The 27,270-nt window shown below is 41.0% G+C and overlaps 1 protein-coding gene across 6 annotated transcripts in view; it reads right to left on the reverse strand.

Annotated features, from left to right (window-relative positions):
* Positions 1-27,270, reverse strand: part of HECW2 (HECT, C2 and WW domain containing E3 ubiquitin protein ligase 2) — a 265,113-nt gene that overhangs the window by 123,615 nt on the left and 114,228 nt on the right. The window contains exon 1 of one of the 6 annotated variants that reach the window (XM_073306253.1): positions 4,240-4,473. The exons of the other annotated variants lie outside the window; for them this stretch is intronic. The gene's annotated coding sequence lies outside the window, so the exon portion shown is untranslated. Of the gene's footprint in view, positions 1-4,239; positions 4,474-27,270 lie in introns of those variants that run through there. 6 annotated transcript variants of the gene reach the window in all.

The following is a 27,270-nucleotide window of genomic DNA, read 5'->3' on the forward strand; positions in this document are numbered from 1 at the left end:
AGTTTGTGTTTTTTAAATTTCATTGATTAACAAAAATCATATCAGGTGTTTTTTAAATTTACAATTTGATTTCAAGATACCATTGTGGAGCAGCTCATTTTTCTATGCAAAGATTATGACAGGCATCCAGCCAAAACATGTTTGACTTTATTCAATATCGTTTTAACATGCAAAATACTAAAGAGCTATAAAAAAATCATCTGGGATTTTTCCCACATTTACAAAGTCATAACAACAGTTACATTATCCAATGGATGAAATATAATCTTCTAAAAAATAAAATGAAAAGAAGGTCCTTTTTTGATTGGCTGGCAATCAAAGATTTGCTATATTTGTTAAATCCATAACTAAATATCTCAAGAGAGATCCACAGCTTCATGTCACAAATTGAGAGAGAAGATTAATGATCGATGTCATATAACTACAAAACAGAAGGCTCTCTCTTACTTGATAATTCTTGCTTTGTTAAAAATAGATTGATTGCCTAGGAAAGATAGAACAGGGTACGCTGAAGTCGTTTTACATTCAACTGTGGAATTATCAGTTGGGGTTAGGTTTCTCCTATACTTACAAAAATCCCAGGCACGAAGACTTATAGCATAGAGCAGAGGTTCTCAAACCGTGGTCCGCGAGCTCCATTCAGGTGGTCCGCAGATAGTTCCCTCTAAGGTGCGCGCCTGGACAGCTGCACACAAGAGAATGAAGGGCCACCCACCTAAATAGTGGAGCTGCGCAGGCGTGGCTCCACTAATTAGGTGCCTGGACCCTGGAGAAGACGCATGTGTAAGGTGAGGTGGTTGCCTTGGGGGGGGAACAGGGTAAAGATGGGAGGGGGCAGTGGGGTGAGAAGATGGGGTGGGGGGAATTTGGGAAATGCAGGCCTGCGGCAGCCAGAGAATGAAGCGACTTTCCTCAGCTCCGGGGCTGCAGCTGCCGGGGAGAGACGGCCCTCCTTCCCAGCCTGAGCTCTGTGGCTGCTGTGGCTGGGGAGAGACCCTCTCTCCTTCCCAGCCCCAGCTTGAGGGCTGCTATGGCCAGGGAGAGAGGGCACATCCATCGCATTAGAAAGGTAAGACTACGGATATTAAAATATGAGCTGTGTGCTTTTATGTGTAGAACAAAAATAGTTTATTATTAAGGGGTTTTTTATATAGCACTTTTCTCCAACATGCTTTACAATGGCTAGCTAATGGTAAAAACAACATTTGGAAAGATCACTAAGTGGTCCGCTGAGACTTTCAGTAATTTTCAAGTGGTCCGTGGAAAAAAAAGTTTGAGAACCACTGGCAAAGAATCTCATCGAGTACATATTACTGCTACCTCATCAAAGAATGCAAGTTTCAGGTGATCTTGTTTTCTCCTCTTTCTTCTAACCAGCTGAAATTGTAAACTGGGATTTGAAAATTAAGTGTTTCAGCAAAATATGAATCCAAGCACTTAAAAAGTCAAGTATTCTCAAAGGCTGATAGAAGCAATAACACTGCCTCCTAGGAGTCACACCCCACCTCAAATGTACTGCCATTTATTTGCATCTCACAACACAGGATCTGTACTACTGCTGAAGGGTGAGTATCTGACATTAGAAATCCTATTGCATCGAACGAGGAAAATAGATTTATTAAACTCTGTGTGTCATATCTTTTTTGCTACTCTGCCCAAGGAAAAAGGATAAACTCCTAAAATATACCTCCTCCGAATCATTTGTTGGTATTTTATACAAGTTGAAAAGAGTTAGAAAACAGAATCTTCTAACAACATTACAAAATTACCAAGCCTGAGGCTAGCTAGCCTGATAGTAATAGTGCTCTGAATGGCCATGTGCAGATCCATGCTCATTTTCTGGCCTCAGTTTCTCTGGGTTGCAGCATCCCAACTGTTGAAAAGTATGAATGGGGAAAGGCTTTCCACACTCAAGAGCAACTTCCCTGGCCAAGTAAGAAGCCACATCAACGGGCTCAGAGGAGAGTCTTGTCAAGTCTCCTTGGCCAGAAAGTTAGTGGCCATGTTACTAAGTCTCTCTGATGGCATTACATTATGATCATTGTGATTACTTGATCAATCAGAATGGATCCTGCATATTGTTTCACAAAACTCATAATGCAAATGTGTGGTTTTTTACAAGGTTCTAGAGTGAAGGTCCTTCCTATGAGGTTCTTCTAACTCGCGTAGTTTGAGGACGCCCAAAATCTTTAGTTAATAAACATGGAAGCCAGTCATCAGGCTTTGAAGTGTGCACTCTGTAAGTGAGATGTTGTGGTGCTTAGTCTTACAGCATTTTTCTTAAGCACCACCGATGAAGATCATCAAGAACACCCCCTACAATAGCCACTCAGGCAGCGCATCCTTGATTAACGGAGCAGCACTTAAATGGAACCAACTGTTATCTGAAACAGGGTCACATTCTCACCTTAAGTCAGAAAAGCCATGGTTCTGTTTGGATAATAGGGAAGTCTAGATTAGCGTGGAATGAAAAATCAAGGTTGCACTATGTTATCTCTGAATTCACATAATTAACAAATGCATTGCTGCTGAAGCATCATTTATAAAGATGATTCTGGTTCCCAATGCCTAAACTTGCAGACAATGAAACACAGAGACAAGAGAACTACAGGCTCATTAGTTTGTGTTACAGAACAGCTTGTAACATCTATCAGCTAAACTGAGCGCAAATTTAGAGAAACATTTTGTCCCTTTGGAATAAAAAAATTTCTAAAAATACTCCAGCCCTGAACCTTCACGAGGACTATTCACTTTGTGAAAGAAAAATATGCTGCCCGTAGCTATTTAACTACTTAAAAGTTACTATAAATCAATTCCTTTTTGTTTAGTAGGTTGAAAAAGAGTTTGTGACATACAGCTTAGAGAAAAAGTTATGTCAAATACATTCAGTTGCTGTGAACATTTTTTATGAACATTTTTAATCATCATCATCATTCACCGCTTTAGAAGGGTCTTGCAATCTAAAGCTCTTCAAAAAGATCTTCAAAAACATTCATGCAGCACAGCCTGGAAAAGATCGATCACGGTGCTAGCAACATTGTCCGTACGTATTACGGAAGATATTGAAGTGGATCTCAGACTGGGGAAGGTTTCAAAGTATCCTTTTAAGACAGGTTATTATTTTTGTCAGGTGTTTTCTTAAAGTAAGTGTCACCTGATCTGCAGAAACTGATGTGCAGCGAGTATATTCCTTTAACAAGTATATTTTTGTCTCAAAGTGAGTTTCATTGACCTGACATCAAGTTCTCTAGTAAACATACTATAAAGAATGATCTGCCTCCTCTCCATTTTAGTCAAGTTTGAACATTTTCACTAATATTTTCTTTTTTACTAGAATGTTAGTTAAATTGCTTGTTTTCATTATTGGGCAGAGATGCAAACCATCAGGTCTTAATTCTGCACCAATCACCAGTAGACCTCTAGGCTGAGATTTTCAATGAAATCCTGGGGATTTAACATCCATTACTTTTACAGCATTGTGATGCTCGTAAATGCACTCAGATTTTTATTAAACACAAAGAATTCTAACAACTGAAACAAAGAATGCATGTTGTAAATTTCATTGATTCTTTGTTGTTTCAGTTGTTAAAATTCTTTATGTTTAATAAAAATCTGTATTGGCTTTATGTGGCTGAGAAGGCACAAATTTCTGTCCCTACCTGCTAACACTGACAGTTTTCATTTTGATACACTGTAAAAAGATGCATGGTTTTGCAATATTAAAGAGTTCTGTGGGCACAAATAAAGGAAGCATCACATAATTCACTGGAGAATCTTGTGTGTGTACTTTAAGCAGTGAAACAACCTCACTTCTCTTCTACATCAGCAAAAAAAAATAAATGCTTAAAAGCAATTGAAAGTGGTATCAACACACATTAAAAGGGAGAAGGCAAATTTAATCCTGAGGTCTCACTCCTCTTCTTAAAGTTTAGTAAGCAAATTAAATCTTGTGAACAAAAGCATCCCCAGAAAGCAAGTCTCTAGGTAAATTATATTAAAGCAATTCACTTAAAATGCACTAAATGAAGTTCAGAGCCTTTTTCAACCTTCCCCTACTTCCAAATGTTAAGTGACTAAGTGTGATTTATACTCTGATAACAGTCAAATAATTTTCCATAGCCGACTGAACGTTTCACAGGCTTTCCAGGGGGAAAACAATTTTAACAGAGAAAGCGTATTTAATACAATCCTAAAGTTGCCTGTAAAGGATCCACACTTCATTGCACATTCTAGCCTTACCTCACTACTGCAAAGGATCTCTGCTGATCCTAAACTGCACTCCTTCATATCAGACCCAGTTAATGAACTGGAGAATCAGAAAGTGAGACGTTCAACAGGAGGTATTCTGCATGGCTCCTGTTATTCATGCGTCAGCCCTGTCTCCAGTGGTATGCAGTAAGGTTTTTAAAAGTTGCCTTCTGGAACCAGACAGTGCAGCTCAGTGTTGAAGAACTAACACTATACTATCATCATTGTGCAATCACCACTTCAGAAAGGTGCTTCTGCATTTTCTCTCTTCCTTCTGTCATTATAAGGAAGGGATTTAAGAAGGATGGTCTCAAACTCCTAAGGAGTTTCCACCAGTTACACACAATTGACTGTCCTCCTTTAATCAAGGACTTATCTAGGTTCAAACATCCTAAGTTAAAATATATAAAGTATTACGTCCTTCAAACTAAGCTATTTGTGGCCACTCCCCTCTGAAGGGTACAGGATGCAATAGCTCCATCCTCCCTCAGCTTCCTTCCTTTACTTTTCCATGGGAGAATTCCAAAGAGCGAGTTACGTCCCACATGTAGTTAAGCAGACTGATGTAAACAGGAGGACTTTAAAATCCCAGAAATGACAGCAAGCCAGTCATAACAAAGAACACAGTGGGGAGCTCACTGGGAAAGCTGGCTTTTGTTTTCCCAGCATTTCAACACACTGTATGATTTCCTTACAAAGCCATTTATTTTAGAGCAGTTCGGGTTGCTCAGTGTCGTTCTGCTGGTGCAAAGATACCATAAAGCTGCTGTAGCCAGTCACTGGAGGATTCCTCAGCACAAAAGGATCAATGGGTGGCAAAGAGCTGCTTCTGCTAGGCCACCCCTTCTTCAATGGCAACATAGGCGGCAGCGGCAGAGAAAAGCAGCATGGTTAGGGCTCCCTTATACCAGCTGATCTGACTGCTAGAATCTCTACTTGTAGCCACTGGCAGCTGGTATATGGCTGCTCTAATTTATGCCACAGACCATATGTCAGCATGGCCCCAGGATCAGGAGAGCACAAAAGGTGGTTTAAGGCCAGTTTTGCACCCTGTTCCCCTTCCTAAATGTCACAGAGTTCTTCAGTCACGCTCAGGATCTGGTCCACAGGTTCCTCACCAAGCCCTGCCTTACCGAATGTTTGTAAAACACTGCACAGGTTTAAAGTGCTAAGAGATTTTTGTTATTTTTGCTAATTCGGTAATTAATATTGACCAAATATTGACCAATATGGACCAAAACCGGACCCAAAACCCCACAACCACCTGCAGAAGTGTTCATTCATACTCAATAGACCTTTCAGTAAAGCGCTTCCAATCAAATCAGGTGAGATGAGCTTGCTACAAGCAGACTCTGGTAACTTCTGTATTATTTCCATAGTGCTATCACTGCACATGACTTTTCACGAACACACAGAGATGCAATCCCTGCCTCAGAGAGCAGTGAAAGGAAAAACCTCAGGAAAATATGATAAGGGACATTTAAGGGACATTTAAGGGACCACACCACACGATCCATCGTCTACAGCCAAGCTCTGCGATACAACCGCATTTGCTCCAACCCCTCAGACAGAGACAAACACCTACAAGATCTCTGTCAAGCTTTCTTACAACTACAATACCCACCTGCAGAAGTAAAGAAACAGATTGATAGAGCCAGAAGAGTTCCCAGAAGTTACCTACTACAGGACAGGCCTAACAAAGAAAATAACAGAACGCCACTAGCCGTCACCTTCAGCCCCCAACTAAAACCCCTCCAACGCATTATTAAGGATCTACAACCTATCCTAAAGGATGACCCAACACTCTCACAAGTCTTGGGAGACAGGCCAGTCCTTGCCTACAGACAGCCCCGCAACCTGAAGCAAATACTCACCAACAACCACATACCACACAACAGAACCACTAACCCAGGAACTTATCCTTGCAACAAAGCCCGTTGCCAATTGTGCCCACATATCTATTCAGGGGACACCATCACAGGGCCTAATAACATCAGCCACACTATCAGAGGCTCGTTCACCTGCACATCCACCAATGTGATCTATGCCATCATGTGCCAGCAATGCCCCTCTGCCATGTACATTGGTCAAACTGGACAGTCTCTACGTAAAAGAATAAATGGACACAAATCAGATGTCAAGAATTATAACATTCATAAACCAGTCGGAGAACACTTCAATCTCTCTGGTCACGCAATCACAGACATGAAGGTCGCTATCTTAAAACAAAAAAACTTCAAATCCAGACTCCAGCGAGAAACTGCTGAATTGGAATTCATTTGCAAATTGGATACTATTAATTTAGGCTTAAATAGAGACTGGGAGTGGCTAAGTCATTATGCAAGGTAGCCTGTTTCCTCTTGTTTTTTCCTACCCCCCCCCCCAGATGTTCTGGTTTAACTTGGATTTAAACCTGGAGAATGGTCAGTTTAGATGAGCTATTACCAGCAGGAGAGTGAGTTTGTGTGTGTATGGGGGTGGGGGGATGTGAGAAAACCTTGATCTATGCAGGAAATAGCCCGACTTGATTATGTAAAGAGTTGTCACTTTGGATGGGCTAGCACCAGCAGGAGAGTAAATTTGTGTGGGGGGGTGGAGGGTGAGAAAACCTGGATTTGTGCTGGAAATGGCCCACCTGTTGATCACTTTAGATAAGCTATTACCAGCAGGACAGTGGGGTGGGAGGAGGTATTGTTTCATGATTTCTGTGTGTATATAAAGTCTGCTGCAGTTTCCACGGTAAACATCTGATGAAGTGAGCTGTAGCTCACGAAAGCTCATGCTCAAATAAATTGGTTAGTCTCTAAGGTGCCACAAGTACTCCTTTTCTTTTTGCGAATACAGACTAACACGGCTGTTCCTCTGAAACCTTAAAATACAGTATAGCCGAAGACTGAGGGCCAGATGCTGCTTCCACTAAAAAGTCAATGGCAAATCTCACATGGAATTCTATAGTCAGCATCAGGCCTTAAGGGATGAACAGTGCAACTCTTATCTGTGTAAACAGTTCAGCCAAATGTGAGCAGCTCCACAGTGATTCAGTTTGCAGGATCAGGCCCAGGCACTTATTGGCAGACTGAGTGTTAAACTGATTTCAGAGTGGTGGCCGTGTTAGTCTCTAAGGTGCCACAAGGACTCCTTGTTGTTTTTGATAATACAGATGAACAAATTTATTTGGGCATAAGCTTTCGTGGGCTAAAACCCAATTCATCAGCATCTGATGAAAGCTTATGCCCAAATAAATTTGTTTGTCTCTAAGGTGCTACAAAGACTCCTCGTTGTTTTTGTTTAAACTGAGATAGTCAAGATAATAGCTGCAATTCATTTACCTATTCTGGAAACAGAGAAAAATACATTGTAACTTCAAAGCATACATGTCCTCTCTAGAGGCACAGGTGCTTTCACAGGTTGTGAGAAATACACATGCATGAGGGTTTAATTATTTTCAAATCAAGCCCCATTAATGTTTTAAGAAGAGCTAGATTCTTGATCTAAATTGTAAGGCAGTCTTTTTAAATACTTATGCTATGGGGGATTCTAAAATTTTGACTAATAAAGACATAACAGTTAAATCTACAGGTGGTGCGCAGAAAGAGACAAATATGACAGATAAGATAAAAGACTCACTTAAAATCTTACTGCTTAACAGGGGAGAGAAGTAGCCATCCTGGCTCCTGCCCTCTTATAGAGGACACTTTGACAATATGAGATACACACAGGGATATGCTGCAGTTGTGCTTCACCACATGAGGGGGAGGAAAGCATTTAACAGCCTGCCATGAGGCTATAGGTCAAAGTTCTGGACTCTAACATATGGGCCAGGTACAGGTCTTCTGCAAAATAGTAATACAGTCCCTCTACAAGGAAACACAAGTAATGAGTATGCTCAGATTTACACACCCACAATCAGAGATTTAGTGTTGCCATCCATCTCTTTCAGCCTTGCGGAGTGTGTGTTTGCTCCTAAAACTCTAGCTTTCATATGTTGGCAATGTGTTTTTATTCTTAACTGCAAAGGAAAATACATTTACAGCCTTTTCCATGGGTGGGTGGGAGGGCGGGGGGCGGAGGGGAAAGGATTCCACTTATACAGGAAGCCAAACTGAGGTCATCTCTGACCAACGTTCTCCACGGGGAACATACTAGAGGACAACGCCACTTGAATGACAGCCAAAGTTATTTGTGCTTATTATACTGTGTTTGTTTACATATTAGGAAGGAGGATTAGCACTTTTTAGCCTACTCTTTTGATCCACAGGATGTTCAGGAATGAGCTGCATACTTCTTGTCAGAAGGCCAGAAGGAACCATTAGACCACACAGTCTAACCTTATGTATATCACTGGCCATTAAATATCATCCAGAGACCGCTATATTGAGCCCAATTACTTTAGTTGAACTAAAGCATTTTAGTCCTCAGGAGAATAAACTGTTACGTGCCCAAGGCAGAGAACAGGAGAGATAGAGGTACCACCAATGCCCACAGCCCCAACAATGGCAGGGAACGGATTAGGTGGAATATGCCCAGATGATCCTAGCAGGTGATCTATGCTTCTCAGATGAAGGCGAACAAACAAAAACAACAAAACCAAAGTTCCTTCCTGACCCTAAATCTGCTGATCAGTTACACCCTGAGCATATTAGCAAGATACATCACCCAGACATCTAAAAAAAGAGGATTTTCTGTGCTACCTCAAAGTACTGGTCCATCCAGGCCAGTGTGTCATCTTCAGCGGCGGCCAATTCCAGATGTTTAACAGGAAGGTGAAAAACAGAAAAAGACCAAACCAACCCCCTGCCCATTCCCCTCCTCCCCCCCAAAAAAAAACTTTTCATAGATTTCAAGGGCAGAAGGGACAATTACGGTCATCTAGTCTGATCTATTGTATAGCACAGGCCATAGAACTTCCCCAAAATAATTCCTAGAGCATATCTTTTAGAAAAACATCCCATCCTGATTTGAAAATTGCCAGCGATGGAGAATCCACTATAACCCTTGGTAAATTGTTCAAGTGATTAATTACCCCCACTGTTAAAAATTTACACATTCTCTCCTTCTTGAATTGTGGACACCAGAACTCAACCCAGTATTCCAGCAGCAATCACATAAGTGCCAAATTAGAGGTAAAATAAACTCCCTACTCCTATCCCATTTATGCATCCATTCAAGGATCACACTAACTGCTTTGGCCACAGCATCATACTGGGAGTTTATGTTCAGCTGATTATGCACCACACCCCAAAATCTTTTTTTTGAGTCACCACTCCCCAGAATAAAGTCCCCCATCCTATACATATGGTCTACATTCTTTGTTCCTAAATGAGCTGCCACATTCCTCCAATTTTCTACCAGTTAATTCTTACGTTGCACAGAAGTGGAAACCCTAGGAAGTCTCTAGTACTGCACCCAAACTGTAAGCTTCACATATGTTATGTTACTGAAGTTTAAATTAGTTGAGGGGTGAGGAAGGCACTAGTCTCTTGTTTTCATGCAAAGCTTTATCCTGCATTGCAGCGTGTACCAATTTATTTCCCTCCCTTTATAAACCCCCTTTTTTCATTATCATGGACACTGACATATCAAGTGATTATTAGAGAGTGTCTCTATGCTGTCCTAAACAATATGGGTCCTTGGTGATATTGGATTCACAGCAGCAGTTTAGTGAGTTAATTAACTGGAAAAAAGGGCATGAGAAAAAGACACTACAAAAACAACAAGTAACTCTTTTCAGAAGTGTCGCAGAAGACAGTGGTGAGGAATTGAGAGGAATTCCACATTTCAGTATTCCAAGTCGACATCATTTAAATTCAAAGTATTCAAAGACAAAAATAAAGCCCTTCACCCATCACAATCTGGCAAAGATTCAAGAGTGCAATAACAGGAAGGAAATGACCTCAAGATTAAACTCTTTCCTGAAGATCTCATTAATCTCACTGTAAAATGATGTGCATTTCACACTCATCTACATCTTACGTGCATCCTTTTTATACATTACTTGAGTGCCACAGCACACATCTACATTTCTTCTGCAATCTCTCTTGGACTGAGTGGTCTCTACTGTGTGATACAAATGCCAGGAGAACACGGTCAATGCATACATATTTTATACAACAACCTGAATTTCTAGAATGTTGAACCACAAAAGACAACCAGAATCTAAAAACAAACAATGAATTATGTGCTATGAAAGAAATATGAAAATATTTTTTCTTAGAGAATAACAGTCACTAAATTATCCCAAGTGTGTGGTGAGGTACCAGTAATTAAATATTTTAAAGTGTTTTGTCATCTTCACATAGAAAGAGACCCTACAGAAATGCAAAGAATTGCTATATCTTCCATCATTTAGCTTTTGATGGGTAAGTATTTCATATTTTTAGGAAGGAAATAAGAGGATGACAAAAATAGCAAGTAAGAAGAGAAATACTGTAAAAAGAGCAGGTACGAAAAAGGAAAACTCTGTTCATTCTGAGTCTCTCTTCTTTTTTCCTCCTCATGACCATTTTTGCTTCCTTCTAACTTTTAATTACCATATTACTGCATCTCAGCTTCTTACAGCAACTACAGTTTCCCTGTAACGTTCAGTTCCTAATCTACACACATAAGCTTGGAGGTACAAATCAAGAGGAGTGGTGGTAAGGAGCTCTCTTTTTCATCCATTTCTTGACCAGTCTGTACGTGGCCACAATGAGAGGTAGGTATTAAAAGAGGTATACAAAACTGCTACTATGACATCAAAGTGTGTGCCATTCAAATAAGCTTCGTGATATTTTGTAGACAGTTAACATTATTGAACTGTAACAGTCATTAGGAAATTTATAACTCTGAATACCTTATTCATTTTGCTTCTAAAAACACACAAAGTGGGCCTAACCGTTTTCATTTATTTCTTACTCTCCCCAAACTTTGATCAAAGTCAAATGTAGTTTTAGGATTCAGGTGACAAGTTTATGGAGGGAAATGTTAAAAAAGCCTGAAGGCCACATACAATATCATTCTGGAGCAAGGATGATTACACAACATGCTGATGGTCATGTTGAGTTGCATCTACACAGCTAGCATCATGTATTATCCAGTTCTGAGAAGGCTTGTTTTAAAAAGCAAGACAAGGGCAAGCTGCTATTACATGTATCTTTTTTATGTATCCAGAGTGTCTGGAGATTTACATTCTCATATGGTTAGGAATTTTCTATTAACTTAATTGGATACTTTTCTGAAGGAATTAGAAGGTGTGCACATATAATGGTTTTCTTTGGCAATACTTCAACTACTCTGCTTAAAATGAACAAATAAACGTCACCACTATTATTTTTCACCTTGTGTTAAGACTCTGTGTTCGTATCCTGCCTGAGCTATCCGTGGTATAGAGTAAAGACAACATTCTTCCTTCTCCATGTTAAAAGGTCTATAGGGATGATTGGCTTTATCACAGGAGACCCACTGCTGCTCCATGCATCATCGCCTTTTGGGTGGAGGAGTCGGGTGCATCGTAGAAGGCAGGTTTGGCAGTTTAAAGGGAAAGCAGAAAACCAAAGTACAAGGCATGTTCCTATTGAAATAGGCTCAGAAGCACTCCCTCCAAGGACTGCTGCTGCAATGTCTGTAAGATTATGTCCCCTGCCACACTGCTTCTGGCTAACGTCCATTGCTAGCCAAAGCCCTTTAGTTTCTTTCCAGTTTCTAAAGCCAAAGCTATTTTCTTTAATCTTGTATCAATCAATGTTAAAGATCAGCTACCAGTGGAGACTCAAGTCAACAGAGGCTGCTGGGTGCTCAGCACTTTTGATGATCAGGTCACTGACTCAGGCCCCTGAATAAGGACATAAGAATGTAACTTTAGGCACCTATGTTTGAAAATCTCAGCCTTTGCACAAAATTAGGTCAGCACCTGTATCATCACCATTTCAAGTGGCAAGCACACCAGAATACCGTGACTCATAACATTGATGTCTCCCACGTTTTACCAGTACGTATGATTTCTTTACTACTTCACTTTACTACTACAAAGGCCCCTATCCTGAAAAAGGCTTAACCTTAACTTTATGGCTAACTTTATGCACTGAATAGTCCCACTGATTTCAAAATACACACAATAGTATAATAAAGCTCTTGAAAGTTTAATAAAAAACAAAAGCAGCAGAACATTCTCTATAATATTCAAATTCCTAGCTTTCCCCTCCTTCTTTAACTTTTCCACAGAAGAATTCCAAAAAGTACGTGTCAACTTGAGAATGATAAAGCACAGAACTAATAGCAAAACAATCATAAAGAGGATAATATTATAGGTTCATTAACCTAGGTTTGTTGTTGTTTTGTAACTAACAAACTGCCTTGCGTTTAAATCTCTAGGATAATATATGCAGTTTACCTCCCCCCACACTCATATCCACAATGAAAAAACTGCTGAACCAATGAGTTTTCATGCTTAAAAAGCAGCATCACTTGCCCCATAACCTCAGCCATGCGGAACGCAATGCCATCCACAGCCTCAGAAACAACTCTGACATCATAATCAAAAAGGCTGACAAAGGAGGTGCTGTTGTCATCATGAATAGGTCGGAATATGAACAAGAGGCTGCTCGGCAGCTCTCCAACACGAGTTTCTACAAGCCATTACCCTATGATCCCACTGAGAGTTACCAAAAGCAACTACAGCATTTGCTCAAGAAACTTCCTGAAAAAGCACAAGATCAAATCCGCACAGACACACCCCTGGAACCCCGACCTGGGATATTCTATCTACTACCCAAGATCCATAAACCTGGAAATCCTGGGCGCCCCATCATCTCAGGCATTGGCACCCTGACAGCAGGATTGTCTGGCTATGTAGACTCCCTCCTCAGGCCCTACGCTACCAGCACTCCCAGCTACCTTCGAGACACCACTGACTTCCTGAGGAAACTTCAATCCATCGGTGATCTTCCTGATAACACCATCCTGGCTACTATGGATGTAGAAGCCCTCTACACCAACATTCCACACAAAGATGGACTACAAGCCGTCAAGAACACTATCCCCGATAATGTCACGGCTAACCTGGTGGCTGAACTTTGTGACTTTGTCCTTACCCATAACTATTTCACATTTGGGGACAATGTATACCTTCAGATCAGCGGCACTGCTATGGGTACCCGCATGGCCCCACAGTATGCCAACATTTTTATGGCTGATTTAGAACAACGCTTCCTCAGCTCTCGTCCCCTAAAGCCCCTACTCTACTTGCGCTATATTGATGACATCTTCATCATCTGGACCCATGGAAAAGAAGCCCTTGAGGAATTCCACCATGATTTCAACAATTTCCATCCCACCACCAACCTCAGCCTGGTCCAGTCCACACAAGAGATCCACTTCCTGGACACTACAGTGCTAATAAACAATGGCCACATAAACACCACCCTATACCGTAAACCTACTGACCGCTATTCCTACCTGCATGCCTCCAGCTTTCACCCTGACCACACCACACGATCCATCGTCTACAGCCAAGCTCTGCGATACAACCGCATTTGCTCCAACCCCTCAGACAGAGACAAACACCTACAAGATCTCTGTCAAGCTTTCTTACAACTACAATACCCACCTGCAGAAGTAAAGAAACAGATTGATAGAGCCAGAAGAGTTCCCAGAAGTTACCTACTACAGGACAGGCCTAACAAAGAAAATAACAGAACGCCACTAGCCGTCACCTTCAGCCCCCAACTAAAACCCCTCCAACGCATTATTAAGGATCTACAACCTATCCTAAAGGATGACCCAACACTCTCACAAGTCTTGGGAGACAGGCCAGTCCTTGCCTACAGACAGCCCCGCAACCTGAAGCAAATACTCACCAACAACCACATACCACACAACAGAACCACTAACCCAGGAACTTATCCTTGCAACAAAGCCCGTTGCCAATTGTGCCCACATATCTATTCAGGGGACACCATCACAGGGCCTAATAACATCAGCCACACTATCAGAGGCTCGTTCACCTGCACATCCACCAATGTGATCTATGCCATCATGTGCCAGCAATGCCCCTCTGCCATGTACATTGGTCAAACTGGACAGTCTCTACGTAAAAGAATAAATGGACACAAATCAGATGTCAAGAATTATAACATTCATAAACCAGTCGGAGAACACTTCAATCTCTCTGGTCACGCAATCACAGACATGAAGGTCGCTATCTTAAAACAAAAAAACTTCAAATCCAGACTCCAGCGAGAAACTGCTGAATTGGAATTCATTTGCAAATTGGATACTATTAATTTAGGCTTAAATAGAGACTGGGAGTGGCTAAGTCATTATGCAAGGTAGCCTGTTTCCTCTTGTTTTTTCCTACCCCCCCCCCCCAGATGTTCTGGTTTAACTTGGATTTAAACCTGGAGAATGGTCAGTTTAGATGAGCTATTACCAGCAGGAGAGTGAGTTTGTGTGTGTATGGGGGTGGGGGGGATGTGAGAAAACCTTGATCTATGCAGGAAATAGCCCGACTTGATTATGTAAAGAGTTGTCACTTTGGATGGGCTAGCACCAGCAGGAGAGTGAATTTGTGTGGGGGGGTGGAGGGTGAGAAAACCTGGATTTGTGCTGGAAATGGCCCACCTGTTGATCACTTTAGATAAGCTATTACCAGCAGGACAGTGGGGTGGGAGGAGGTATTGTTTCATGATTTCTGTGTGTATATAAAGTCTGCTGCAGTTTCCACGGTAAACATCTGATGAAGTGAGCTGTAGCTCACGAAAGCTCATGCTCAAATAAATTGGTTAGTCTCTAAGGTGCCACAAGTCCTCCTTTTCTTTTTGCGAATACAGACTAACACGGCTGTTCCTCTGAAACCATGCTTAAAAAGGAATCTCATAAAAATACTTTCAATAAAAGGAGATGCATTTGTTAGCTGCAACCTATTGAGAGATTAACGAGTGCAGCCTAAGTACTTGTTTTTTATCCTGGCTTTTTTTCCTCTAATGAACTGGACACACTTTTTATTCGGTTTACAATAAAATTACCTGAACTGCAAGTTTAGATGCAATGGAGTGAGTTTTCAAAGCATGTTGGGTTTTTACTTATACCTTACATCCCACAAAACACACACATATGTATATAAAAAAATACACAAACTGAAAATATGGCTTCCATGCTCACACCAGCTGTCATAAGGACCTTCTAAGGGAAGAAATGAATTGTGTGACGTTAACCTGCAATCTAAGCTTCTTGTAGAAGGTTTTGCATTATTTCCCCTCTTAACTGCAGTCCTGTAGAGCATCAGGTATGCATTCTTTGCTGACAGCACTTCAGCTGTACTAGTAAAACACTCCTAGTGCTAGATGTGGTCATAGACAAAAGTCCACACTACGAGTATATTATACTAGCAAAATGCTCCTAGTCTGGATGCAGCTAATAACAGCAAACTGTACTTTTGTTGGTACAGCTCATTTCAGCTCCTCTGAGGTAATAAAGCTATGCCAGCAAAAGCGCAGTTTTGCCAGCATAACTTTATCCACACTAGGGGTTTTGCCGTCATAGCTATGTTGCACAGGAATCACACCTCTCCATATCCCTGACCAACAGAGCTATTCTGGCAGAAGTCTGTAGAGTGGACATGACCTAGGTATCTGACAAAAAGTTATGCTGCATATTGTGTAGTATGAATGGAGGATTTTAACCTTGACATTAAGTGACCTATTACTTGCATAAAGTTCAAACTCTACTGGGAAACAAAAATTCATATGGTGAATAAGGGAAAAGCAATAGAATCACCCACAATCCATGGAGAGCTGCCAATGGGATGGAATTTGTATACTATAAAAGGTGTAACTGATCATTTAAAAAAAATTAAAGCAATTATAGGACTATGTGCCTGAATAGCATAATGCAGTGAGAGATATTAAACATATATTTTCTTGTGGGGGGGATGGAGGGGGAGGGAAGGGTTGGTTGTTATTTATTTCAGGGCTCCCAAAGTTGCAGAGAGCAGTCACTCACTGCACTGAGAGAACTACAGCAGGATGCATGCTGTGACTTCATACACATTAGAACTTCACTCATGCATAGAGCTATCCAGCATGTGGGAATTTTTGTACAGGGTGTACTCTAAGATAAAGGTTACAAGAAAGCTGATGTCCAAAAGAGTGGGAAATAATTTTTAAAACTTTAGGAAATCCAAAACAAATGTACATGCAAGAGAACTGCATACAAGTACAATCAAACCTTGAAGTTCATCAAGATCAGCAGCTGCAAGCCAGTTACGGTCTACAAATGCATTTTAAAAATCAAACATATCCAGAACAGGAACTTCAGGCCAATCCTGCTTTCATTAAGTCAATGAGACTTTTGCCACTGATCACAATAGGAACAGGCCCTTGGATCTTGTGATGCTCAGTTGAGATCATCCAAATGGCAACTCGCCGAGCCATTTGCTTTCCAGGTAACCTTAAGTACCTTGAGTCCCACATACATATCTCCCATACATAACATATTCTTCAAAAGGCCTTTTGTTTTTGTGAGCAGACAGCAAAAAAGAGTGCTGTGAGAGACCTTAAAATAGATTCACAAATGCCCGCATTCTACTTTTACATTGTTTACCTGTAAATCTCTAAAAATATCATTTTGAAATGTTATGAAACATACATCTGCCCTTTAAAAGCTGTACACTGTGTACTGGAATGTGTCAACAGCACAGAAGGCTGGTAGAGATCTTTGTTGCTGCAGTATGTTTTTCTAAGCTTAAAATGACTGACAAATTGTTCTCAATTCTCTTTATTATTAAAAATATCCCAACAAGTATAATCAGATGCATGTCAGCAAAATTATTTGGCAGCTCTACTAAAATATTTTGCTTGGATACATTAATATAATTGCACTACCAGCATGTTAAGCTTTTCTCAGTACTACACTGTAAAACATGACTCATGTTGGCTACCTATAAAGCAGGGTAGGGTATTTTCAAAACCTACTTCCCACATCTTTGCTATAAGAAGTCTGGAGATATGCAGAGAACAATTTTCCTGTCTCCTTCCTTCCTGTTCTTCGGTCTCCTGTCCCCTTCCTTGAGCATTAGCAGTAGTACTGACTGCACAGGTGACTACCGCACTCGATAAGCGGCCTGTAACACCGCTGCTACGTTGTTGTCAGAAGTTCCTGTAACTGTGACAGGCATGACCCATGAAGAGACTCAGCTGTTACTGAAAAGTTTGTCTCCTTATGCTGGCTTTGGATAAAATGCACTTCAGGTTTTATATGAAGTACAGAGGAAGGGATTGGAAAGGTGAGACCCATGAACCCTGGCCCGGGGGTCTAGCTGGAATACAGCTCCCTGGGTCACTTTTATAGAATATTATGGGCACTGGCTCCATGTGAGCTCCTCAAAGTGGCCCAGTCCCTGCTCTACCCACCTACACTGAGCTAGGTAGGCTGGCACAGAGATCCCCTGTAGCCTTCAGGGAGTGCAAAAGCTGCACATCTGTTCCTGTGGTGCCCCTTACATGAAATAAAATGGAATTTTGGGTATTTTATTTTAATTTTCCTTTTGGTGAAGAGTTGACGCTGACTGGTTTGTTAGCAAATCTCTGACATGAGGGTTAGGGTTCGGAGGCTTTTTGGAAGAAGTATGTTTTCAGAAGAGTCTGAAGGAAGAAAAAGTGGGGGAGTATGTCAGGCTGCATCAAAAGGTGAGTTCCAGCTGTAGGGACTGCAGCAAAACAAGCCCACTCACTGGAGTAGAATGGCTACATTCATAAAGAGAAGCTATGTGGAACACACAATACTTCTGAAAGTATCCATTATAATCAATTACATGCACTTACACTCATTACAAAGACATGACCAAAAAACCTCAAGTTTGATCAAATCCATACAAATGTTTCAGTGAACACAATCATACGACTGAAATGTTCTGCTGTTATTAGAGGGAGTTGCACCAATTCCCCTTGCCTCACAACTCCTTGATAATATGTATTTCAAAGAACAGTTGCACTGATTTTAGGTTAACAATCAGATACTGTGTCTACCCCCATCTTCCTATCCCCAGAGCCTGGTATGCAGATCCTGGTTAATTACATGAATCTACAGTACAACGAAAAGGGCTTTCATAAATAAGTTTGAGAGATCAGAAACCGCAGCTGATTGCAGAAAGCCTCAAAACAAACACCAAAGCAATGTTAACTACTGATCATACTAATGTGTCAATTAAAAATGGAATAAGGGTATTTCTACCCCATAACAATTGGACAAATGCCTCAAAAGTTTTCCACAACTATTTGCTAAAAAACTGATTTCACTTCTGCATTGTTTGTGAGCATTTCAGCTCATTTTCCATTAATATTTACTGGCAGAAGTGTTTGCAGAAAACAACAAAATTAACAAATATTAGATAATATTAATGGAAAGCAAACTATAAACTCAAATACTCTTTAGGTCAGAAACAGTCTCTCACTGTGTGTTTGTACAGCACATATCACAATGAGATCGCAATCTTGGTTGAGGTCTCTTGGCACTACTATGATACAAATTAAAACACACCCTGGAGTATTGGCACTTGATTTTAAGAGTTATGCTCAAATTAAAGAACACAGACAATACCATGTGATCTGTATGTACAATCACAACTACCCAACAGAGTTTCAGAGTAGCAGCCGTGTTAGTCTGTATTTGCAAACAGATGCATCGGATGCACTGAAGCGAGCTGTAGCTCATGAAAGCTTACGCTCAAATAAATTTGTTAGTCTCTAAGGTGCCAGAAGTACTCCTTTTCCAACAGAGTTTGAATTTCAAATATTGAATGCATGTGACAACATTAAATGAAAGATCTGAAGACCAAGACATATTCAATAAAGTTGTTCAGAAAATAATGTTGAGTAAACTTAGGAAAAATCACTCTGCTCGCATACATGCTGCAAATAAAAAAGGCTAACTTAATCAAATAACGTATTTGCTACACATTATCTACACTGCTCTAGCAACAAGAAAATACAGGTCAACAGGTTAAGAAAAATATTCCTTGATAAAATCACCACACAGGTGGCACTAAGAGGCTGGAATCTACCCCAACTGACTAGCTGGGAATTCCCTGGTGTCGCAGAGCTCACATCTGGTGTGAAATCAATGTAGCCAGTTCCTAGATCAAATGGTCTGCCTCACTGCATTATGGGGCAGGAGGGGGACAAGTCAGGTGGAGGGCAGAATGCACCTGTGCGTCACCAATTACCAAATGGCTTGTGGTACACCAGCTGGAAGAGTAGTAGTTAGTATTAGAGTCAGTCAAGTAGGACATGTTCTAAACTCTGCAGCTTGAGAATCAGGGATTCATCACCAGCTCTCTGACTACTCCTTCAATCACTCCTATGAGGAGAGGATCTTGGTGCAAGAGAAAACCGGGCCAGAGTATTCAAGAGCCCATTCTGTGGATTTTTGCCTTTTGAAAATGAATTCAGTATTTTCAAAGGTGCAGAATGACTGCACAATACGTTTTGGGTCACAGTGATTTACAGCACCTGAGGATCTGGCCCAGTCCGTGTGCATGACAGAACACTAATTTTTTTTTTAGTTCTGTGTCCTGTGTAAAGCCAACAGGCGTGCAACATTTTATTTGTTTTGTTTTTTAAACAACTCTCACCTGGGTTCCCAACAGCTAGATGTAAATTTTGCATGAACCAACAGTGAGGAAGGCCAACGCCAGACACTCTCCAGGGTTCCTGTTAAGATCAGTCTAACCTTTCACTTACGTCCTGCTGTTTCTACTGTTTTATATGAAGTTTGCCAAGATCAACTGTTAAATTTTTTTAAGTTTAAATCTAACGCTGGTGAGAAGTGCCAGAGTGAAAGCCCTGGAGACTGTCCACAGGCAGATATATTATGGGGAACAGCAGTCTGAGTTGCCCCACACTGACCCAAGGAAATCACTTTTCGACAAGACAGAAGTTAGTTCAGTTTGTGTCCCCATTTAGGGCATTATCCCACTGCTGAAGTCAATGGGACCTTTCTCAATGACTTAAAGGGAAACAGGATTGAACCTTCAGTTCTTGTTTTTACCGGAAAATGCCAAGAACTGTATCAGTTGTGATAGTGATTTCTTGTTGGACTGTTTTAAAATTTGATACACAAATAAATCAATTCACTGCCTTCAACCAATTCTGAAGGGTGTTTGACATTATGTAAAGTTATTTTGTTGCTCTTATTTCTGTTAGCAATCACATACAGAAAGGTCAAGTGGAGCAGATAAAAGTAGTTTCTGCAACGACATGTTATTTTAAAAGACTATAATTACATATTTTGCGTGATAGTCAGCAAACATATTTGTATTTGGAACAATCACGAAATGTTCAAATTACTCAAGAGAACAACAGTGTTAGAACACCCTAACATTTTAAAAACTACTCATGTTATCAGACATCCATGCTTCAGAACAGTAAGAAAGAACAGTATACTCTGTCATTAGAGCACCTCCCAAGGGAATAATATGGAGAAACATCATATTAGGGTACTGTAACTCAGAACAGCCTTAGGTTTTGTATTCACTACTAAACGTGGTTGCTAATGCATGTTAGATACCCACCTGTAAAATCCCAGTACACATAAGGCACTGTAGATTTACCATGAGGTGAACTGTGTGATATCAACGATAGCTGGTTGATGTATGGTGTTGATCTTACCTAGATACCCCAAGGTACACACAAGTCCCTTGTCTCCATTACAGTTTTACAGCAACATAACTATTACATATTAGTACACATCTTTATGGCAGTGAAGAAACAGTCTTATTAAACAGGGGAAGTGTTTGGTTCCCCATTAGACTTTGCTATGAAACTGGCTAAAGAGCTATAACCCAATTAAAATTGTGATTTTCATTTTTTAATCAATGCTCATGAGAACAGTGTTTACATGGGGAGATCAAGTTAAATTATTTATAGATTTGAATCCAGCACTATTGTGACTACGAGATCTACATCAACTCCCTGGCCGACAAAGCAGAGGACGGCCTGAAATACAACAATCTGCATCCTGCCTTCAGAGCCATTACACGCCTAGCTGGCATCCATAAACAGCCTTCTAACATGCTTATCACGAAACCAGCCAGCTCTCCCTGCTCATCAATACATGAGGACCTGTACAGATGGAAAACTCCTTATTAAAGCATGGTGAGCCATGCCCCGGCTAATGACTACCCAGAGCTATTTGAGCTGGCAAACTGCACAGCTGCAGATCCAGGAACAAACTCATACTTCTTCGTGTGACGGAGCATCAGAAAGGCCATCCAAAAGTTATTAAATGGACAGGCTACTTGACCTGATGGTATTCCATCCGAGCTGCTCAAAGATACTTTGGAATCAGTGAGCACTGGCCTGCAACAACTGTTCTTAACAGTTGGGCATCAAGCGAAGTATCAGCAGCAAGATGGCATCAAAGTGGAAAGATGGCATCAGAGTGTCCCTGTACAAAGGCAAACACTCAAACCAAGCATTGCAGCTACAGGCTGATGTCATTGTTAGTGGTCCCTAGAAAGGTCTTCACTCATGTTCTTCTTGGCAGGATGCAGCAGCTCCTTAACAGACATTGTCATGCACAGCAATCAGATTTCCCTTTTGGGTGATCGACAAAGGACACCATCCTTCGCCTCTGGCTTCTGGCTGAGCTGCACAGAGAATTTAGCCACCTACTTCACGTGGCATATATATATCAAAGCACCTTTTGATTCAGTCAGCAGGTCAAAACTCTGGCTAAATCTGGTGCGTGATCTTCACACAGGTACGAGAGTGCCATGTTTCTACACAACCTCACATGTGCAGCAGGGATGCACTGTCACCCTGGCACTATTCTGTCAAGCTATTGACTAGATTTTAGGTCTTGCCACTCCACTCATTGGAATCAAGGCTAGTCAAGAAGCCTTCATTGATCAAGACTACGCTGACAATGCTGCCCTGCATATGGAAGAGTCTCAGAATTTCAGGCCCACCTTCCAAAATAGTCTAATGGCAGAAGACCAAGGCCCAGAACCTAGGAGCTGGGCCATCAGAATCCCTAGTGCAGGTGGGGTCGAGTACTATGGAGACTGTTGAAGAGGTCCTCTACCTAGGCTACAAGCAGAGTTCAAACATTCACAGGAAACTGGACATTCTTCAACAAATAGATCTTGCCAGCTCCTGCAGGAAGGCCATGTCTTCCTTATGTCTTTGCACTGAGACAAAGTTCAGCATCTATCACACCCGTGTATTACCTGTATTATTACACGGGTCAGAAACCTGGACCCTCTTATAGGCAGACTTGGAGGGGCTAGACAAGCCATATGTGCTGTCAGCACCAAATACTGAGCATATAAGTGGTTCAACTGTGCAAGCTGTCATCATCTTGCAAAGATCTTCCCGCTGGAGAGTGGGGGGGAAGGATCTTGGGGTTACTCTTCTGAGCAGCTGTCTTGCCCAGAGAAAGAGGGGTTACCAGGCTCTCCTTGCTCTATCTGCTCTGGATCCCTGTCTGTAGCTCTCCACTGCTACTGCAGTGCAGAGGAGGGTAAGGGAGGGGTTGGGCAGCTACCTGTGTGGTCAGCAGATGTGGCTGGGAGCCCAGGGTCCAATGGCCAAGTGGGTAGCTTCCCTGGCCCTTCGACACTGTGCTTCAAACAATATTCCCCTCACATGTATGTGCGTGGTGGAGGATGAGGGGAGAAGCTGCCTCACTTGCTGAACCTGGGGCCTGATCCAGTCACCTGTTCCAGTTACTGGAAACCTTGCCTATGCCTGAACACTTGAGAGAGGCCTGGGTCTCCACAGAACAGGCACAGATCTCTATGTAGACACTTAATCAGCAGGGCAAATGCAGGACACAATGCCTGGTTTTTCCTCTCACTGTTCTCTGCCATACTGCATTCTGCATAGGCACACGGAGAGTCCCAGACACTAAGGTGAAAGAGAATCCTCTGCTGATAAAGGCTGACACTACAGCCTGATTATTTTATCCTTCTTGTTCTTCTCCTTTAAATTCCACTCCAGCAGGACGAGCTGGTCTGCAGACAAAAAAAATCGAGCAGTTTCTCAGAGGTGGAGCCACACTTGCCTCTGATTGACAGATTTGGTCTGCCTCCTAGGCTGTATACAGCCACGTACCCAACCTCATGGGTCTGTGGACCTCATTACAAATAAAGAGGAAAATTTGATCAGTTTTGTTAAGACCAACTATGCACCATAAACCAAGTTTCAGCCTGTTACTGGTAGTAACATTTCAGTTAATTCTGGAGATTTTAAAGCTTTTGTAAAAGGCTGTTAAATGTCCAGGTCATGCATGATGAGAGAAACAGTGATTATTTTCTGTTACTGCAATACATATATTTCATTTTCACATATGGCAACAGTAATCTCATGTTGAAAAGTTAACACCTGGGTCCCAATCCTGCAAACACTATACACATGCAAACTGTGGACTGCGACCTTAAAAAGTCATTTTTAGCTGCCCTCTGCTTTTTGTGCTGGCATATTTGCATATGCAAAACTTACAATTATTTGCGCAAATAGTCACTTGTGAATAAAGACTAGATGCCCATCTCATTTGCACAAACAAAGGCCTCTTTTTTTGAAACTGGTAAGCACATGGCAATACAGTACCAATCACCATATCAAAGGAAACTCTATAGACATCAGAAACAAGGGGAAGTAGTGTGTGAATAACTATGTTCTGTCCTTTTTAGAAGCTATTTTGTTCAATAGTTAAAAAAAAAAATCATAACATGGTTACATATATTAACGTCAAGCAGAAACAGTATAGCCCAGAAATAGTTAAGGAGCTTTGCATATTCTGAACTTCCAAATGCACTTTCAAAGATGTTATTTTTCCAGGCCAGGCATGCACAGGAAATTTGATTAGTTCATTTCTATTTCAGTGCCTACACATTTGTACTGTCCCTGATCTGACACTGGCTATTGGACTGGAGCCCGCGGTTTGCATAACATGTCTTTGAGATCTTTGCTGAGGAGCCAAAACACAGTAAGTCTAAATGTGCCCAACAATTTGTCACATAGGTTAGTACGTGGCTGGGTGCATTCAACTCTGTTCTCTATTCTATTTGCACGCTGTCCACGTGTGCCTCATCCCTAAGCTAGAAGCAAGAAAGTGTGCTGATCTGCAAGTCTACTGTCTCATTTCAAGCATGTGTTATCCTTTTTCTTCCTTCTTTCAGAGCATATTACAGCTCAAAATTTCTCCAAGTTACACAAGCACTTCTGCAGACCCAGTACATTTCCTCTTTTAAAATCTCAATCACCTGTCTTTCATTGCTCCCACTTCTAGGGTACCCACCATCTTTCCCGCATCTTCAACCACAGCCATTGCAGCAGCCAATCTCCAAAAGAATTCAAAATAATTAAATAAAAGCCTTAAGATTGCATTCTGTATGTTATTACATACATTTACCAGGGTACACTTTCCATGACTTAAAGTTAATAATACAAATATATAGGGCAGAGCCCCTGATACCTGCAACTTTAAGGCAGAGCATAGAGAGGTATCTAACTTCATAATATGGAGGATTCCTCTTTATAGATCTCTGCAAACACAAACCAACTTGTAAAATATTAATCTTAGTTGAGGGTAATTCTGCACGCGTGCACACACACCCACACCCCACCACATATTGCTTAGCGGGGGGGGGAAAAAAAATCTATTTTCTACCCACTAGTGATACCCATTTATTTCTAACTCAAAGATGTCAAAGCAGCTCTCAAAAAACAGCCAGCTTCATTTTTTATACATGTGGCTAGATCACAATGCAGGTCCCCTACCACTGCTGCAGATGCACATGATTGCTGCTTTCTTCATTCATCTGTTTTAAGAAAGATTAATAGATATTTGTGCAGCCTCTTCATAAATACTTAAATTGCATTAACCACCAGGACAGAACTGCTGTGGGATTGGCAGCTGTAGCTCCTATTGCCTACTGCTGCTTCAACTCTAAAGGTCAAATTAAAAAGCTTATGAATCAAACTTTCAGTCTGATCTCTGTATCTGTCCTTGGAGTGCAAGTTCAAGGCATGTGAATTTGCTGCATATGATTACCAGTCACATAAAAAACATTTGAGACAATGTGAACACCAGAAGGAAAAGTATGCGTTATCTTCAAAATAATTTCCCAGCTATATCTGCTGGGGACTAGGGAGGGTGAGGGGGGTGGTACAACTCACAAACACACCCTTGCAGAGACACCAGGTAGAATGAATATGTGGAGTAGCCATGTACAATCTTGCGATACCTAGCCACTTATGAGAACCATGGATAATTTAGCGAAGTAGGATGTTCTCCTCATTAAAGAGCTAAGTGTTCTAACATTGCCGGTGTGAGACAGAAGCCACTGACCGACTGGGTGAGCTGTTTCACAGTAGGAGTGTTCAATGAGGAAACACTACTGCTCTGAAAAGCATTTCTTCACCATTGGATGTTTTTTCTTCGACGTGATGCTTCTTATCTTCTTCATTGTGATGACTCGACACACTCATTTGGGACACTCCATGCATTATTTTAAGCAGTCGATGTTAACTTCTTACATGGCCTATCTACTTAGGATGACATTTACACTCACATAGTGGACCAACACAACAACTATGCACCACTTGAGTCCCACTTTAGCCATCTAAGTGCACAGGGGTGAACTTTACCCTTAACAAATCAAGGATAAAGGGAATAATAAAAAACAGTTAAATACTACAGGGCTTTCTATAGATCAAAAGGCATATTGCTGCATACTAGCCCACCCCCACTCTGCATGGTTGCTGACACAGGCTGTTCATAACATTTGTTTCTGATGAAATATTAAAAGTGACATCATGCTACAATACGAATAGTTCAAGCTTCTAAGTAGCAGCAAATCTGATTAAATTTGCTGTACGTACCTCCCTGCTACAAAAATATTTAGCCATTGGATTTTAATTTGTCTTGCTGGAATGGACTGGCGGTTAAAGGCAGTTAAAGTGTATATGGACTTGACTCTTTACATGAAGCATGGCACTTTAACAAATATGTAGATATATCACACACAACTCCAATAATATAAACCGTTATATATTATTATAATGTAGAGTACAGTTTAATTAGTACTATTAAACACTTCATACTTTGTAACTCTATTCTAGTGATTAAAGCAAAATACATTGCGGGCAGGTAATGAAAATTTAAGAGGAAGGCTTCAGGCTCATATTTTATTCCTGAAAGTTTTTCTTTTGCACTTTATCTCATATGTGGCTAAAAAGGTTGTTCGTAGCCTTTTATTCTTAATAAAGGTTGATTTATCTGCTTCTGAGTCAATCTACCCCCACTCAGATTTGCAGGTTCTTGGTTTGGGCTGAGTACAGAGCAGTCTCTTATAGTGCAAGCCTCCAAAGTTATTGTATCTAAAATATCCACACTAAAGGAAGGGAAATTGTTATTTTGTTTCTGTATAATTATAGCTGAGAGTGGGGGGTTACTTAAACTCCATTTCTATGATGCTTTCTGTTACTGGTTATTAAACCACACTCCTTTGACCAAAGGCAGTCTGCAGAGAAGAAAGGACTGTTTACATGATTCTAATTCATTCTTTCCTGCTACTAAATCTCATTAAAAACAGCTAAATACTTTCCTAATACTTTCCCATGTAAACAACTGCAGCAGCTAGTACAAGGATGCTGTGCAATTTATGAATAGGAGGCAACATGATCCACAAGAAAGTCTCTATTTATTGTGGTCCGCCCTGTGAAAAAGCTTGAGGAGCACTGTGTTCTGTAACTAACTGGAATTATTAAATACTGATCTTGCTCTGCAGAGTTGAGTATATGTATTCATAATGAAGTTTAATTTTTTTTTTAAATCACCACCACCACACCACTATCACCTACCCCCCTCTGCTTCTTTCATAAACTGTATGCTGAATGTCTAAATCTGTAAGCTATTTGACACATCCCTTTTTAATTTATAGTGCAACTTTCAGGGGCCTGCATCCTTACCAACCGAGTTTGTGATCTCATAAGCAAGGACAGTCCAGGCTCATTAGTAGTGGGAAGGAAGACTTCCGTGGAG

This window comes from Lepidochelys kempii, chromosome 11, assembly GCF_965140265.1.
Source record: "Lepidochelys kempii isolate rLepKem1 chromosome 11, rLepKem1.hap2, whole genome shotgun sequence".
NCBI lineage: Eukaryota > Metazoa > Chordata > Testudines > Cheloniidae > Lepidochelys > Lepidochelys kempii.